General features: G+C 38.9%; 1 protein-coding gene across 7 annotated transcripts in view; it reads right to left on the reverse strand.

Moving 5' to 3' along the window:
- Osbpl6 (oxysterol binding protein like 6) overlaps positions 1–17,018 on the reverse strand; it is a 117,110-nt gene that overhangs the window by 96,126 nt on the left and 3,966 nt on the right. For all 7 annotated transcript variants that reach the window (XM_010636770.1, XM_010636768.1, XM_010636767.1 and 4 more), the window contains exon 2: positions 3,536–3,730. The gene's annotated coding sequence lies outside the window, so the exon portion shown is untranslated. The remainder of the gene's footprint in view (positions 1–3,535; positions 3,731–17,018) is intronic.

Genomic DNA, 17,018 nt, shown 5'->3' on the forward strand with positions numbered 1-17,018 from the left:
ACGTTCTCACCACAAACACAAGTATGTGAGGCAAAGTTAATTAGCTTGATTTACTCTTTCCACATTCTATACATTTCAAAACAATATGTTGTACATACACAATGTTTGTCAATTAAAATTTTTTTTAAAATTTTAAATTGTGGTGGCCAAAAGGAGAGCTGATTTACTAGAAGAATCTGAAATCTCTACAAGAATCTTTTCTAGAGCTATTTCTCAAAACACTACTTTATGGGCTGCAGAGTATTTATTCTAAACATTAAAGGCACTATTTTGTTCTTAGTAATAAAATTAGCTCATGAATACCTTAAAAACACTTGAGAATAGTTTAATTTTTCCTTTCAAAAAACCTTTCCCAGTCAATCTTTGACTAGTTTTGAGAAATCTGACAATCATATTATTTTGATAACGATAACAATTCTATTATTCCTTCCACGTGCCCTTGAAATAAATTCTGAAAATATTTCTATTCACCATTTTTCCATCCTAAAATATAGATTATCTTCCTTTTCAATTATGCTCAAAAATCCATAGTACCCACGATTATATGATAATCATATTCATGGAACAAACCAACACATTTTTTTCTAAGTATGAGAATACTAGTCAGACAGTAGGAAAAAACAGTTGAAATATAAACTGAATCAAACTACCTAGGACACACAGTCAATGAACAAATGGTGAATGTTGATAATTCTTTGTTTTTCTGGAGACTTCATTAATATTTACTCTTTGATTAAAGTGCTCAAAAGGAACAAGAAGGAAGAGGAGGAAGTGGTAGGGAAAAGAAGACTAAGAACACATTGAATTGTCTTTGATCCTGAAGACCCCTATTTTTGTCCTAAAAGTTTTATTTTGTTGTGTGCAGAGCTTAGGTCAAGGCTCACAGTTTTGCCTATGGATGTCCAACTGCTCAAGTATTATTTGTGGAAAACGCTATCCTCCTTTCACTGAATTTCTTTTCTACCTTTGTCAAAAATTCGGTGAGCATGAAACAGGGGAAAAGATAAAGTAACTCTCCTTGTAAGTTTTATTATATTGATGCAATTTAGGTTGTTAAACTGACACTTTTTTGGTGGGTACTAGGGATCGAACTTGGGACCTCGGACTTGTGAGGCAGGCGGCGGCACACTGAGCTAAATCCCTGGCTCTAAACTGAAACATTTTTAAAAGGCAGGATTTCTCTGGTCCAAAAATGAGCCATGGAACCAAGTCTAGAATTCAAGAGTATTCGAGGAATGGGTTCTGAACACCAGCACTCTTCCTGCAACCCTTTCCTGTTTGACTGTGGCTCTTTCCTCTTTGCAAATGAAAGCAACACTGTACTCGATTTGGTACACATTTCTGGCATTTCTTCACCAGTAATTTTTTTTAATGTTTTATTTTGGATTAACTTCAGGCTTGCGCAAAATTTGAGACATATTACCGAGTTTCCACACACTCATCACCAGGATATCCTTCAGTCCTCAGCAGCTTTTCAGGGGCTGACAAACAAGGGAATTTCATCTTAAAGTGTTAACCATTTATACTGCCAGCTGAACAAAACCAGAAACACATCTGGAAATAAATTCAAATCTGTAGTTACTGGTTAAGTAAACTCTACAGAACTTGCAAATTTAGTATTCTAACCACCACCATTCAGTTCCCCATTCATGTGTCACCTCAGAATAGGTACAATATCCCGTCACTGTCTAGTGCAATATTCTTTTCCTTTCATTCACACCATCTGACTCACTCACTAGCCACATTTGTGAGCTGGCTGACTTTCTATCCCCAAGGGCCTCACTGTCCTGTCTTGCTTCTTGCTCCCTGTTATAACCCCAGGGGCATGGAACAGTGTCTGGTAGATACTCAATAGATCTCTGGAAAAATGAATGAATGTGTGAAACCTACATAAATGAGTGAACAATTTGGATCTATTGGGGATGATGTAAGACACATAATAAAAGACACATCTATTTAGATGACTGCTGCTCTGAAATTTCAAACCTTTACATATCTACCACCAGCTGTTAAGAGATGAACTTTGGAGAGTCAAACTTCTTATGCTGGCTCATTGCAACAGTTCTTCCTGGCATTATTCAGTCAATATGCAAAGTCAATAAAGTAAATTTTTCAATCATCCTTAGAGTAATTAAAATATAAATCATTCTTCCATATGCAAAAGCCGATTTGCAAAAGATCACAAATACTGGACTCCAAACTTATAGTGGTTTGGGAAGGAGACATTGTGGAAAGGTATGTTAAAAGTTTAAAATGTATAGGGGGAAAGAAGCCTTTCTTTCTTCCTTCCCAACAATTACCTGTGACATTCAGGTTCAGGAAGCCCCAGGTTGTATGAGGAAGGAGAGGAAGGTGGAAGGAAAGAAAGAAGGGAGGAATACTGTTCCTATATTTTCTGTAAGTACTTATATTTTCCCTCCCATAGCCAAACAGTACACATTGTACTGTATTCCAGAATACGCACCATAAAATATCCATTTATAAAAATAGGACTAAAACACGGGGGCACCTTTGGGCTCTGTGCTTCACTTAGAGGGTCAATCTTTCCTTTCTTTCGGGATCTGCACTATGATAAAGGGTGGACATTAAAAATGCATTCACTGCAGCACAAAGCAATCCACTAGCCAAAGAGCACACTAATTTCACAGTCACTTCTGGAACATCCTCTGCTATGATGTAATGAATTGCAAATCATTCAAATTATCTGGAAAAATGGAAGATTTAATAGACTAACCTCACTGCCAAGAAATACATCAACATTAATACTAAAAATAGAGTCAAAGTAAAAATTCATCTTCTGATGCCAAGCATAAATTCTGTAAAAAAAAAAAAAAAAAAAAGCTCATGAATGTGCAGCTTGGAAAATGTCCCCAGAAGTACTAATGCCACAACCTTCCACTGTGGGGATCACTGACATGGAGAAAGCAGAAAGCTTCAGCAAATTTGAATTGTGAAGACCAAACTCACTACGCCTAACATGGTAAATGGCATATGTGAAATAGCTCTGAAAATAGCAAGTGCAAATGTCAAAGATGACAAGTAGAACACAGTAAGTACTACTAGCACTGTATGAGTCAATTAGGTCATTCCGGCAAAGAGAAAACTATCGGTTGTTTTTTACTATGAAAGATTATTAAAAATTGCACACATTTTTAAAAATGTGTGTATGCATTAACATGTAGGTTTGCCTGTATGGAAAAACCAAGGACAACATTTCAGCCATTTTTAATTGTAGGTCTACAAACTCACTTAGTCAAGAAGGAAAAGGTGGGTTCTTATTTCCACATGATGCGAGACTGCAGACAGGAAATTGACAAAGGTTAACGATATTTTTGCATGTTTTCTACTTATCCTTAAAACGATAAAATAGAACTGTTTACTGACATGACTAAACATAATCAGGATTACAACATATTATTTTTAGAGCTGACATAAAAGCAGAAGGTACAAGAAACATTTTCTTGTGACTTGGTAATGCCTCACTAATCTTTTGCCTATTGAACCCTGCTTTTGGTTTTCAGCCTGTATAGCTCACCTTGTATCTTGGAATCAAAGTCTTCTAGATTGGCTTAACTGTCAGAGCTGTTTCACAGTGGTTTATCCTCAGATGGGTGTAGCTCCTCTCCTTTGGACGCTGTCTGTCTGTTAGCCCTGCTGGGATTATGTGAGTAAAACTGCAGAGGTGACTCCTTAAATCTCTTCGTTTGCTAAACACAGCAAGGGGCAGAACCTGAAAAAGAAAGATTACAGTCATAAAATACATCTCTACAGAACTCCCTTGAGCCTTTCAGGAGGACTGCCTATGACCAATCAGGAAATTCTCTCCAATACATCTTTCAAAGAGAAAGTTCATATGGCAAGGTGTCTCTACTTTTTATTTCATTGGCTCCATCTTATGTAACCTCAGAAAAGTAACCATTAAACTCCTCAGTAATCAATAATATTCATAATTTCCACTTTGCCCAGAGTTTGGAGTGAGAATTCTCTCAACTGATACAGCAAATATTTTCTAAGTGAGAACAAAGTTTATTTTCCAGAACCCAGTTCAGACCCCTGATGAAATGTAAATCTCAGACAGGGGTTTTTAAAAGAAGTATGAGGCATACATCATCACACACATACAGGGATGTGGAATCCCTGGTGCTCTGATGAAGACCTATTAATAATAACTTGCCTTATGAACTGTTACTGGACTCCCAGAGCAATCCCAAGCCACGAGAACTGACTATGCTAAGTCTGCAACTCGACATAATTTCGCAGAAAGCAAAGAAACAGGGTACTATGAGAAATTAAATATGTTCCCTTAAAAAAAAAGAAAGACAAAACCTGACAAGAAACCCACAGTGGAAGGTATACTAATTACCCTGATCCTGAAACAGGACACCAGCTTTCTCCTTCAAGCCTTAAATCCCTCTGAAGATGTGTTTATTCACAAGATTGCTTTAAAAACTACTACCCAGGTTTGCTTTTTTCTTTTCAAGTCTGCTCTTTCATGCTACTTTGCTTTTTGTCTCTTTTTACTTATGGAAAAGGAATAAGATGCACCCCCTGCCCTACCCACGGAAACACTATGACTTATGAAACTGCAAAAGAGGTCTAACCAGCAGCCTACACTCTGAGTACTCATTTAAGTACCATCTTTCTGTAAAAACAAAAAAGTGCTTCTTCCAAGTCTGTCTCCATCTTTTAAAAGTGCAGAAAGTTTATGTGTCATATGACAATCCCATGTATCTTACCGGTCTAAATAAAATGTTATTGTTGACTATAATGATAATACAGAATAACTAAGGTTAGTGTCCATTGAGATTATTTTTATATGTTCAGCAATTTATCTTTTTATTTTCTACACACACAGCTCAATGTATGTTCTTTAATCTCATATATTTATAGGCAGATGGAATATAAATGGTCAGCTATAAAACTCCCCAGGTCACGTTTTCCTTGCTTTTCCTATGTGGACTGAGCCAAGCCGGGAGGAAAGAAGCATGGTCAGAGCATCCTCCGCCATCCTGCAGTTCTTTCTGCCCCTCATCCCCGCCCCTACAGGCCTCTGGCCTTTCTGTTCTCTGCAAGTTCTTGAAAACGGCCATTTGGAACCATAAAGAAGAACAGAAGACCACTGGGTAAGGTTAAGATTCTCACTACTCCTGTTTCTCCCAGAAGCAGCAGAAGGGAAATAGAAAAGGTGAATCTTACCTCCTACACCTAAAGTTTTGCTTTCCCCCCATCAAATCATATATATTGTATGTGCATTCTCACAAGCTATGTACATCAGACCTGGGACCAAGTAGCATTTTTCTACTTCCTTCCCCCCCCCACAGTCTTTGCCAATATGCCCTTCAGAATCCAGCTCAAAAACCACAGTTTCTAACTCCTTCAGTGACCTTCTCTGCTAGAAAAGCAGCTGCGTACTGCACCTGGCCCCTTTGGTCATCTCCACTCCTGTAAGGCTGTCCTGGTCTTACAGGCAGTTACCTGTGCTGGCGCCTCTTATCTCCCCTATCAGACAAGTACACTTTGGGAAGCAGGGAGCAGCACTTGGATTGTTGCACACAGTATGTGTGAGAGTTAAAAGTGGAGATGTACAAGGTTTCAATTTATATTTGCTCTGTAAGGAACTAATCTGTTCCCGTCCGTTTTGCTTTTAAGACCACATAAGTGAGTATTTTCACACTGTGTATGCAATGTCAAGACCTAGGAGATTTGGCCTATTCTGAAAGTTTAATGAATGTTCATGTGGACATACTATACAATTTTCAAAAAGACAACCACCGAGACAGAGTGTAGCACTTTCTATAGCCTACCAGGAGACTGAACACTCAGAGTTAAAAATTAGGACCACACTACTACCACAGGGGTCAGGATAACCAATCATCTCTGATAATCACTCAAGACAGGAATAGTATAAATGTATGTCTTTGGTTTCAAAAGGTTGATTAGAACAGAGTTTTATAGAGCCACACTCACATTCTATGATTTCAGGTGACTAATGTATTAACTTTGATTTGAAAGCGAAGAGTTCACCAAGTGGCCACTCAATCTTACTTTAATTAAGAAGTACACAGGGTCCTATTTTACTTTGAGCACAAATAGTACACAGGGCAGAAGTCCAAAGGTGAAACGTTATAAAGTTTGAGCCTGATGACTCCTTGTGACAATTTTTAAAGCTCTAATTAAGAAATGCACTTATAGGGAGGGCACGGACAAGGGGGAAAAATGAGAACCAAGACCTGTCATGTAAAGGCACAAGATCCCAATAATGAATGTAATTGTACTGTATACCTAAAATGTACCAATAAACTTAAAAAAAAAAGAAATGCACTTAGAGAAGGGAAGAGGTTCTTTTCAAAAATATAACCAAGACTGGTGCCTTTTTTTCCTTACAGCTTTTCTGGTTTTTATCAACACATATTGACAAAAAGAGTCATGCTGTGATTTAAGGATACCTCTGCAGAACCAAAAAAGTTTCCAACATCTTCCTTCTAAGATACTAATAAGTGAAAAGATGTAAAGGTTGGAAAGATGGATTTAAATAAATTCAACCCACACCAACCAGTACTCAGGTAAGAGACTCTGGAAAGTCAATGGTTCCTTCTGAATGGCTCATTCAGGAAGCAAATGATCCATTATCTTAGCAACAGAATTATTAATCCTGGTGACTAATCGTCCCACAGCTTGAATCTTGCCTCCTATACACCGCGTCCTTGTCTAGCGCATTCTCCACACCTTCCTCTCATTTCTTATTTAAGCCTGTCAGAGTCCATGGCATATTCTATCAAAGACAAGACTGTACCATACAGCTACTAAGTAAATGTATGTGTGGGACAGCGGGCTGCAGACAAGAAAATAGCATAGGAGCATCAACAGGTCTTCTAGTGTTAAAAACAAACTTTGCTAGAGAGACTCCTCCGGGAAACAAGTCAAGAACAAGGTAGAGAAAGAGAAAAAACAAAACAGATAAAGAAAAGCACCACATAGCTTTGGGGCTTGCACCAAGAGATACTCTGTCCCTCTAATTTTTTATTGGGGTTGGACTCATGGTCCCGGTGGGCTGCTCAGACAACAGAGCAGTGGTGTTTGTCCCTTAGATGCAACATCTTTGTTTCCCTGACCAGGAGCCAGATGTGACCAATGAGTCGCCAAATGGAGACATGACAAAACAAGCTCCATCACTCTGTAAAATAATAAAGGAAAGTTTTGTAAAAACAGTAAAGACAAAGACAACAGTAATAACCAGAAGAGTGTTTACACAATGCCAATAACTTATATATCAAATCCATTTCACAAGGGAAAAAAAAAGAAATTAGATGCTTTTTGACTTTGAAATGAGATGCTATTTTCTGTACATATGTGGCCTGTGGTTTTATTTCAATGCTGACATTACTTCTATAAAGAATTGGTTTCAATTTAGGGATAAACATCTTATACTTGTATTGCTTTTTAAAAAAATATGTAGCCCAAGACATACTTCAAGACCTTTCTTTGCTAACTTGTTTATTTTATCTATCACCACCATGCAAGGTGGTGAAAAGATCACTGTTTTACTTTTTTCACTGACAGCAGTGTTTTGATACGGAACTTATTTTTGTCCTTCTTCCCTGTGATAATCCAAGTACACCAAGGGTTTCTACCCTGTACCTCAATCTTAGAGAATACATTTTAGTACTGCAATTCAATACATTTTATGGAAACAGGTTGTCCTGAAGATGAAAAATATACACCCCAGTCACTGTTACCTAATGACTGACTATCCCACCTTTCTTGAAATGTGTCTGATTTCATTAATGCTAGAATTTATTACAGAAATTAAAATGCATCAGCTGAAACAGCATATCAGTTTCCATAAATAGTGATTGATTGATATACTCAATAGTAAATCAAGTATGGAATTATGACATTAAAAAATCAAACCCAGCGACTAAAGAGGAATCTAGAAATATAAAAAACAGGCCTCCTTCCTTTAGGCCACTGAGAGATTAGCTAAACATAATGAGAAAAGCATGTGAATAATCCTTTTAAATTATAAAATCTGAAAATGTGTGTTGTGGGTATTCATGGCATGGGCATACAAATTTTAGCATGGAGTCTGTGGGCTGAGAGGGAAGTAGCTTAGAGGAAGTTGTTCAGAAGCGGAGACATTTGAAAGATGAGTAGTCAGGCAGGAAATGGTCCAGCAGGGATGAATAAAAGACATTTCAGTGAGAAAGCGTATGAAAATTAAGTGATGGGAAAGCGTAGTCTATAGGTCTAGTACTCAGAGCTGAACGTTCAAAAAAGGAGAGTTTGAGGAGGGGCCCCTGATAGGAAGTTTGGAACAGTGCGAGTCTTAATGATGGTGAATGCTGCATTTCATTTCACTGTGAGCTGTACAATATCAGGAGCAAAGTCCAGAGTAAGAAGTCACACGGTCATGCTTCAGAAGGCAGACCCACTGGCAGAACATATCCAGAAGAGCCTCATCTGTGGCCCAGAGGGACGTGGCAGCTAGTGGGAGAGTGGGCACCAGGCCAGGCCAGTGAGTAACTAATAACTGACATCTGACAGGGCTGACTGAGTCCATACAGCCCTGAGGATTTTCTTTTTTGTTTTTCTTTCTTTCTTTTGGTGGTGGTACTGGGCATTAAGCCCAGGGCCTTCACACTGAGCTAGATCACCTTACCTATTTTTTTTTTTTAATTAAAAAAAATTTTTTTTTGTTTGCCAGGGTTTTGCTAAGTTTAAAAGTTGCCCAGGCAGAGCTTGAACTTGCCATCCTTTTGCCTCATCCTCCCTTGGTTCTGGGAATGGACTTTTTTTTTTTTTTCATCTCAAAATAATCAGTGGGAAATAGAACAATTGCATTTTTTCTTTGAAACCCTGATCCAGGTAAATTAAAGAGAATCAGTCAGCCCTCAGGGTGTGCTGGGGACTGGTTCCAGGGCTCCCTTCAGATACCAAAATCTGAGGATGCTCAAGTCTTTTCTACAAAATGTCACAGCATCTGCATAAAACCTGTATACACCCCCCTATATCCTTAGCTCAAATAGGTATGCAACTGTCTGATGGCTGGGAAGTATTTCTCCAAATTCCAAACGCCAAGCAGAGGAAGGACCTGGTGCCTATTAAACATTCAAAGGATTTTTTTCCCTCTCCAACTAAATAGTTTCATTAACCTTAACAAAAAACGAGATGACTGATCATACAGGTAAAAATTCTGATTACACATTACTTAAGGAAGTCTACAATTTCATTATGCCCTTGGCAACTTCCATTTTATAGGATAAGTATGACAGAAATCACTTGGAATTTCTGTTTCAGGTGAATGAAACTGTATAAAAACTTGAGAATCCCATTAACTCTACAGCACTGTAAATATGCTTAAAACATATCCTAATCTTCTGAAAGCAGTATACTCCAGAGCATGTCAGCAACATCTTCCTGTAAAGATCCAGATCAGTAAATATTTTAGGTTATGTGGGTACAACTATTCAACTCTGTAATTGTAGCAAGAAAGCAGCCATAGATTAATATGTAAATAAATAAATAAGCATGGCTGGATTTTGTTAATAAAAGGTATTTGAGCCGGGCATGGTGGTGCATGCCTGTAATCCCAGCACTCAGGAGGCTGAGGCAGGAGGATTGCTGTGAGATCAGCCTGGGCTACATAGTGAGTTCCAGGTCAGTCTCAACTATATAGCGAGACCCTGTCTCAAAACAAAAAACAAAAACAAAAGGTATTTGAGCTCTAGTACACCTGACCATTTAAAATTGAGTAATTGTTTATTGTTTCCTAACAGTGTCACTGGTCAAACCTTGACACTGCAATTAAAGCAGAAATTGTGTGGCTGGGTATTTAGCTCAGTGGTTCTTCCACCTGCCTCTCAAGTGCAAGGATCCAAGTTCAATTCCCGGTACCCCAAAACTAAACAAATATGAATTTTGTAGCTATAACTCAATACAAATTCAACAGCTGTAATTGGAGTCAATTTTTTTTTTTTTTTTTTTTTTTGGTACTAGGGATTGAACTTGGGTCCTTGCGCTTGCAAGGCAGGCCACCGAACCGCTGAGCTAAATCCCCGGCCCTTGGAGTCAAATTATTTTAACAAATCAATTTATTTAATAAAGACAGGTAGCTGAGCTGTAGTGTGCAGATCCTGTCCACCAGACAGTCCAGCTGCGGTAGCCTGGGCCAGTTTCATTTGCTTTTCACTCCTTAATGTGCCCAACTCTGACCAAGTGAGAAAATACTCTTCTGATAAAATTGGCTGCAAAGAAAATTTTCACTGCCAATGGATGATAAAAGGGCAAACAAAATAAAAAGGTTTTAAGGAAGTGACGGACTCAAAGAGACGAGAGAAATAGTGTGTAACTTTAAAAGAGAATGGAGAACTTGGTGATATCTCAAATCACTGGAGACAGTTTAACATATTTTCTATATGGAAATATCAAAAATGTGACTATGAAACCAATTCAAAGAGCCCTCCAACACATGCCAAATATACTCATTAACTGAAAGAAAACTTCAGTGAAAGCTTAACATATTACATCAAAATATATTTAAGAAACTCGTAAATCATAACAGAATATTTGTGTGAGACAAAGGCAGGGAATTTGGAAATTCATGAAAGTCTCAGATCAAAATTTCTCCATAATTCTAATGATCACTAGAAAGTAAGGCTGGGGATCATCACAGCTTACTAATGTATATTTAATCTATAAAAGTTATCCAAAAAATTTTTACATTGGTTTAATGCTGCTTCTGCTAACCTACCATTGCAAGTGACTTACTAGCTCTGTGATCTTCTCCAAGTTATTTCACCTGTCCGTGCCTTGGGCTCCTCATCTGTAAATGTGTGTCCTCTATGGAGTTGTGTGAGAATTAAGTACATGCATGGGTGTAAAGAGTTAAGACCAGGCATATAGGAAGCGCTCAAGTGTTACAATATTGTAGCTGCTCTCCCGAGTCTCTTCTTGCCAAGTCAGACTTATTGGCTCCTCCTCCTCTGCCCTTTTCCTCCCCTTGTAGGTTACCCTTGGAGGTCTTGCCTCCTTTGGAAAGTCGGAAGCTACTCTTTGCTAGAGGGAGACTGTTAAATCCCTCTCCCACAGCTAACCTCTTTTCCAGACTGCATTTCCAACTGCCTACTGGCCATTTCCATTAAAATCTATCACAGGAACCTACAACTCACTGAGTTTGAAAAATCAAGCCCATTATTTTCTACCTTAATCCCTTTCTTCTCCTTGTATTCCTTAGATAATGACCTCATTATCTATCCTTAAACTAGAAACTACAGTTACTTTTTCATTACTATTTCATTTTTCTGCTCCCATTCTCTCCTACAAAACATCTTTCACTGTCATCGGAGTCACCTTTCTTAAAGCATGTATTTAATTGTGTTGTCCTCTTGCTCAAATACACTGTACTGCTTCAGGGGAAGGACCTGTGGACATAAAGTCTTGAGAGCTTCAGAGACCCTGGGAACTCTGCTTGGATACAAAAATTTGTCTTCTGTGGTTTGAACTTCTTTCCATTTAACTGCCATTGTGACAGTATCTGGAGGTGGAACCTGTAAAAAGTGTGTTTGTCAGGAGGGCATGAATGGACGGATGCTGTCATTGCAGGTGTAGTCTGCGGTCCCTCTCATCCCCCCCTCACCCTCCTCCTTCAACCCGGTGATGCCTTCTGCGCTGTTCTGATGCCACAAGGAGGCTGTCACCAGACACTGGCACCTGGACCTTGGATTTTCCAGCCTGCAGAACTCTTGAGCCAAAAAACGTCCGTTCATTATACATTACTCAGTCTGCATAATCCTATTACAACAGCACAGAGAAGACCCACGCTCCTTTAGAGGACAATTTTTAAACCTTCCCTTAGGTAATTTTAAATTGCATCTTGGTTACACTCCTATATCTGAATCGCAGGCCTGCTTTGGATACTGACTCATATTTTCCTGGAGATACGGACAATGAATAGCACTTCACCTCTTCCCGCTTGTGTGTGTGACATTCTCTTCCCCTCTATTTGGAATGCTCTTCTCTGGCTGGTGAACACGTAAGCATTCTTTTGTTCTAGTTCAAAGCTCAAGTGCCTCCTCTGTGAAGCCTTGCTCAAGCATACAATTATGCACGAACAACAAAAGGGCGCTAACTACATTTCTGGTGTCCGTATCCTATAATATCAGTGTGTAATTTCTTATATCCATAGCTTTACACTCTACAGAATCAATAGCCATGGATATTTAATCATACATTGTGTTTACGTAATGAAATCCAGGTATATTCTTACTGGTGTGCTTGGATTTTAATAAGGTCAAGGGTAAAGACTCTCAAGTGTGACTGCCTAGGTTCAAATTCTGGCTCAGCCAATTACCAGTAATGGGACCCTGGGCAAATTACACTGCTTCTTAGTGCCCCCATTTCATGTCCTGGAAAGATGGAGCGGTAACTGTACCTACTACCTCTTAGGATTATCCTGAGGATTGAATCAGTTCATATATATATCACTTAAAACTACATAAGTGCTTGCTTCCTATAATTGTAGTCATTTATTGATTAAGAGAGGCTGAAAGGGATCATTACAGAGAACATCAAATCAACCTTGATCACAGGAGCCTCTGGCTTCATTCAGCTGAGTCATTACGTGGAGAATTCCAAGAAGGATGGCCCTTCGCATTAATATTTTTATCAACTGAAAAGTGAAGCTTATCTGATAAGTTTCCTCCAATAGCTTTCAAGAGCTAAAACAGCAACCTAGAATATTTCTAAGGCACACTCGTCACAGGTACATGAATATAATTCCTTTGAACAGAAAAAACCAGAGCTGCTGTCTTCTAGGCAGCAAATCAATGGCCTCTTCATGGCTTACAATGTGCCTAATCTGAAGTTGGGCATTAGTATCATCCAACTGGGCAAAGAAAATCACTGTAAAATGTAGATCCTAACACCACTGAACCCAAGGAGGAATCTTAATGAGCACATGAGTGAAGTGGTCACGCAGCGTACTTGGGATGGCCCCTGTCAAAAATTACAAGCCAAAAATAGCTATTTTGAGCCATGCCATAAATACTGTGGAGTATTTTTATTCCCGATAAAACTGCCAAATAATAATTTGACAACAATTAGACATTATTTGCTAATAATGAGATATTAGGTTAAAATATCCGAGTTAGCATTGAAACTAGGGAAAAAGAGGGAAAAGTTCCAGTTTCTTAGCCTAAGGTCTTCCATTATATAACCCCAGCCCCCCACTAACACTCCATCTGTGGCTTCCATTGTATGCTTCCTGAAATCTGCAACCACATGGGCTGTCTTTCAACTCCCCAATGATACCCATTCTTTGCCTCCTTTGTGTGCTTCCTCTAAGTAGAACAACATTCCCCTTGCACTTCCAATGTCTATATTCCATTCTTTCTTTCAGACCCTGAAGGATAGTAGGAAACCAACTCCCATGGCCAAGGAGAAGTAATTGTTCAGGTTCTTAGCAACTGCTAGAAATTCTGCAATCTATCTTGATCAGAGATGACACAAAGGTCTTTTCTTTTCAAGACTGGAGGCTCTGTGAGGGCTGTGTCCATATATGCTCCATCTCCATAAGCCTGCCTGCACCATGGGGATGTATGTAACGTGGCAGGTGCTCCTGCTTTTTGCTACTGAATGCAAGAACGATGCTAATGTGTGCTAGAGCTCATTGCGGCTGATCACAAATGGACAAGTGCGTGCACTCAGATGAACTCTGCTGAAGAAAAGCTTTAGTTAAAAAAAGATATGTAGCAAGACTTGTCTTCTTATAAAATGAGAATTTTAATGCTGCTTGCAGAGCAAAGAAACCACTGTTTATATTGACCATCCAGTACTTGCCAACAACTATAACAGTGGTGTATTAAAAGCTTCCCTCTCATTAATGTAATGGATATACTTCCAAGTCAGGCAAATTATAAGATACTTGGTCTTCTCTTTCCATTAATATAGAGTCAAAACACTGTTTGTCTCTGGGCTTTGGATAAAAAGCTCTCAGGATTTGAGGATAAAGGATAATTTCCGTCATCATATCTAATCTGCCTTAAACTTTAAATACTCAAAATGTATAAGCCAGAGAATTTGACATATTTCAGAGCCCACCAGTCCCCAGACAGGCAAACGTTAACAAAACAATCTGGAAACATTAGCAGTAGGATGGCATTTGAGCCGAAGTTCACAAAGCCTAACATACCACTTTGGTGCTGACTTAAAGTGCTTACTGGATCACAGAGTTGAGGCTGACTTCACTCTTCTGCGAAGTCCAAGGCTGTGGTGGTCAGTGTGTGGCTGCCAGATCACTGGACAGCTGCCCACTGTCTCAGTCCTGGGTTCACAGGTGGCATTTCATTCCCTACTCAGGTCACAAACTGTTATGTAAGTTTTAATATGCATTCTTAGACATAAGTAATTTCCCTAAGCCTCAAGCCATGCCAGAAGAGATATTCTAAACCCAGATGGAGGAACAGACTCCACAGGGCTGTCTTGACTCAAGTTGTGTTAATGGGAAGTTTTCTGTTGAGTGATCTCTCTGGTATAGCTTTCAGTGGCGTCTGGAACATTCAGACTTTGGCATCATGTTACAAGTATCTATTGGATGACTGGAATGGCAACTAAATCCCTGGGCAGGCTTCAGGAGACTCTTCCATATTAAGACTGCTCAGTCTTTAAAATATTATATATATTTTTAAAGTGTAACTATGTTGGTCATGTGTAAACTCGGGTCAAGATAATGTTTAAAAGCTGGTACGTTGAGCAAACACTGCTAGTGGCACTGCCATAAATTATGCAATGTTTTAAAATTATATAAGAGATCCTAAAGAAGTATAAAGTTTATTTAATCTGTATTGTCTTTCATCATGGTTGTAATTGAATAATCCTAAACAAGTTTCTCTTGAGTTGCTTTTGTTTTCTGTGCAACAGTGATAGAATTATTTCAAAATGTCCTATTTCTTAGTTCTTTTACTGTAACACTCTTCATTTAGATTTCTGTTTGGTTTCCACAGTGACTTACTTGTTTGATTAGGCCACACCACAATTTAGCCACTAAACTAGGCATATTATTATTCTTATGACTAATCCTTCCTGTATTTTACAGATAGTACTGGCAGTAAAACTGGAATAAATGTTTATATGTTGATGCAATGAACAATGCCATTCATTACAATTCAAAATGTTCTTCTGGAAATTTAATTTGACATCAACTGATGGGAAAACAGGGTAGCCTAGGTCACGACATAACAGCAATTTTCTGGAAATTAAGAGCTTTATCTGGGCATAAGTGGAAGTCCATGAAAAAAGAACCCAGGTCTTGGAGTTAAACAGGTGTGGCTCAAATCTCAGTGTTGATATTTTTCAACAATGAAACCACCTGCAAGTTACTCACCCTGGTTCATCCTCAAGTCATTTGTCTGAAAGATGGAGATTTATGCTAATAAAACCTAGCTCAAATTGCTTTGGAGATTGTAGATACAATCGGTGTGTCACATAATGATGTTTTGGTCAACAATGGACTGCCATATTCATGTCTATTCATGTCCTTCCTTGAGCTGTGATGGCTGCCCCAAGGGATGTTCTAAGTCAAATCAAAACATTTACCTTCCACAGTCATTTTGATTTTGGGGAAGAACCTGAAGTCCAGGGTGCCAGACCCAGTGAATAAGTAGGATGAGGACACAGCGAAAGGTTTTAACAACCTGCCTTTCCTTCGATGGCACTTGACAGCAGCATTCACTAGTTTTCATCACAGCTCCTAGGACACTTACAGAAAAGGACTCCCAAAACGGTTTCAGAAAGTAGCAAGAATGATTGAATAAGTGTGTTTGGAGTGATGCAGTGTTTTGAGGGGGATTAATGGCAACATGTCTTTTACTGTAACAAATTTTAAAAATGTAAGCGTTCACTGTGTTTTTCAATTACCCTTGTATGATGGTGACTCCATAAGACCACAAGGAAGCTAAAAAGCTCCCGTCTCCTGATGATATCACAGCGATGGAAAGGTCATCGTGCCTGCGTTACTCACGTTTGTGGCAATGCTGGCATAAACAAACCTACTGTACTGCCAGTCACATTTTTTCATTTTCTCATACTTTTTTCTTTTCCCTTATTACTTTTCCCCCACCCTTCCCACTTCCCCTACACCTTTAGCCCTTTTCTTCCTATTTCACATTGTTCATTATCTCACTAGGATCTTATGTACTATTACAGTTTATTCACACCAGAGAAACTATTCAGTATTTACACCTGTGTGACTTATTTATTTCACTTAGGAGTATAGCCTCAAAATGTATCCATTTTCCTATGAATGACTCTAATTTCTCATTCTTTATGGCTGAGTAGCATTCCATTTTATAGAAAAACCACATCTTTATCCAGTTTCCAACTGATGGGCAAATGGGCTGTTTCCATGTTTTAGCCATTACAAACTGTGCTGCTATAAACACAGGTGCACATATGTCACTGTGATATGATTCTTTTAATTCTTTTGGAAAAATACCCAGCAGAGGGATGGCTGGGTCAAATGGAACCTCTAGTCCCAGCTCTTTGAGGTATCTCCATATTGATTTCCACAGTGGTTCCACCAGTCTGCACTCCCACCAACAATGGAGAAGGGTTCCTTTCTCCCCACAACCCTGCCAACATTTGTTATTGGTTGATTGCTTGATAGCAGCCATTCTGTGTGGGGTGAGGTAGAATCTGAGTGTTGTTTTCATCTGCATCTCTCAAATGACCAGTGATGTGGAAATTTTTTCATATATTTACTTGCTGCTTTTACTTCTTTGTCTGAGAAATGTCTGTTCATTTCAGATGCCCATTTTTGAATTGGGTCTTTATATTTGGGGGGGTGATTGTTTTGAGTTCTTTATATATTCTAGATAATAAGGCCTTTGTCTGAGGAGCACAAGCTGCCTTTACTAATGGAGCCAAACCGAAGAACTTCATGGAAGGAACCCACTGTCCTATAGGGCGAGGACCTGACCTGAGCCCACCACCAGACCCGACGCAGGCCCCTATCATGGTCTCCC

The sequence above is a fragment of the Fukomys damarensis genome, unplaced genomic scaffold, assembly GCF_012274545.1.
Source record: "Fukomys damarensis isolate Sample0158 unplaced genomic scaffold, DMR_v1.0_HiC HiC_scaffold_26, whole genome shotgun sequence".
NCBI lineage: Eukaryota > Metazoa > Chordata > Mammalia > Rodentia > Bathyergidae > Fukomys > Fukomys damarensis.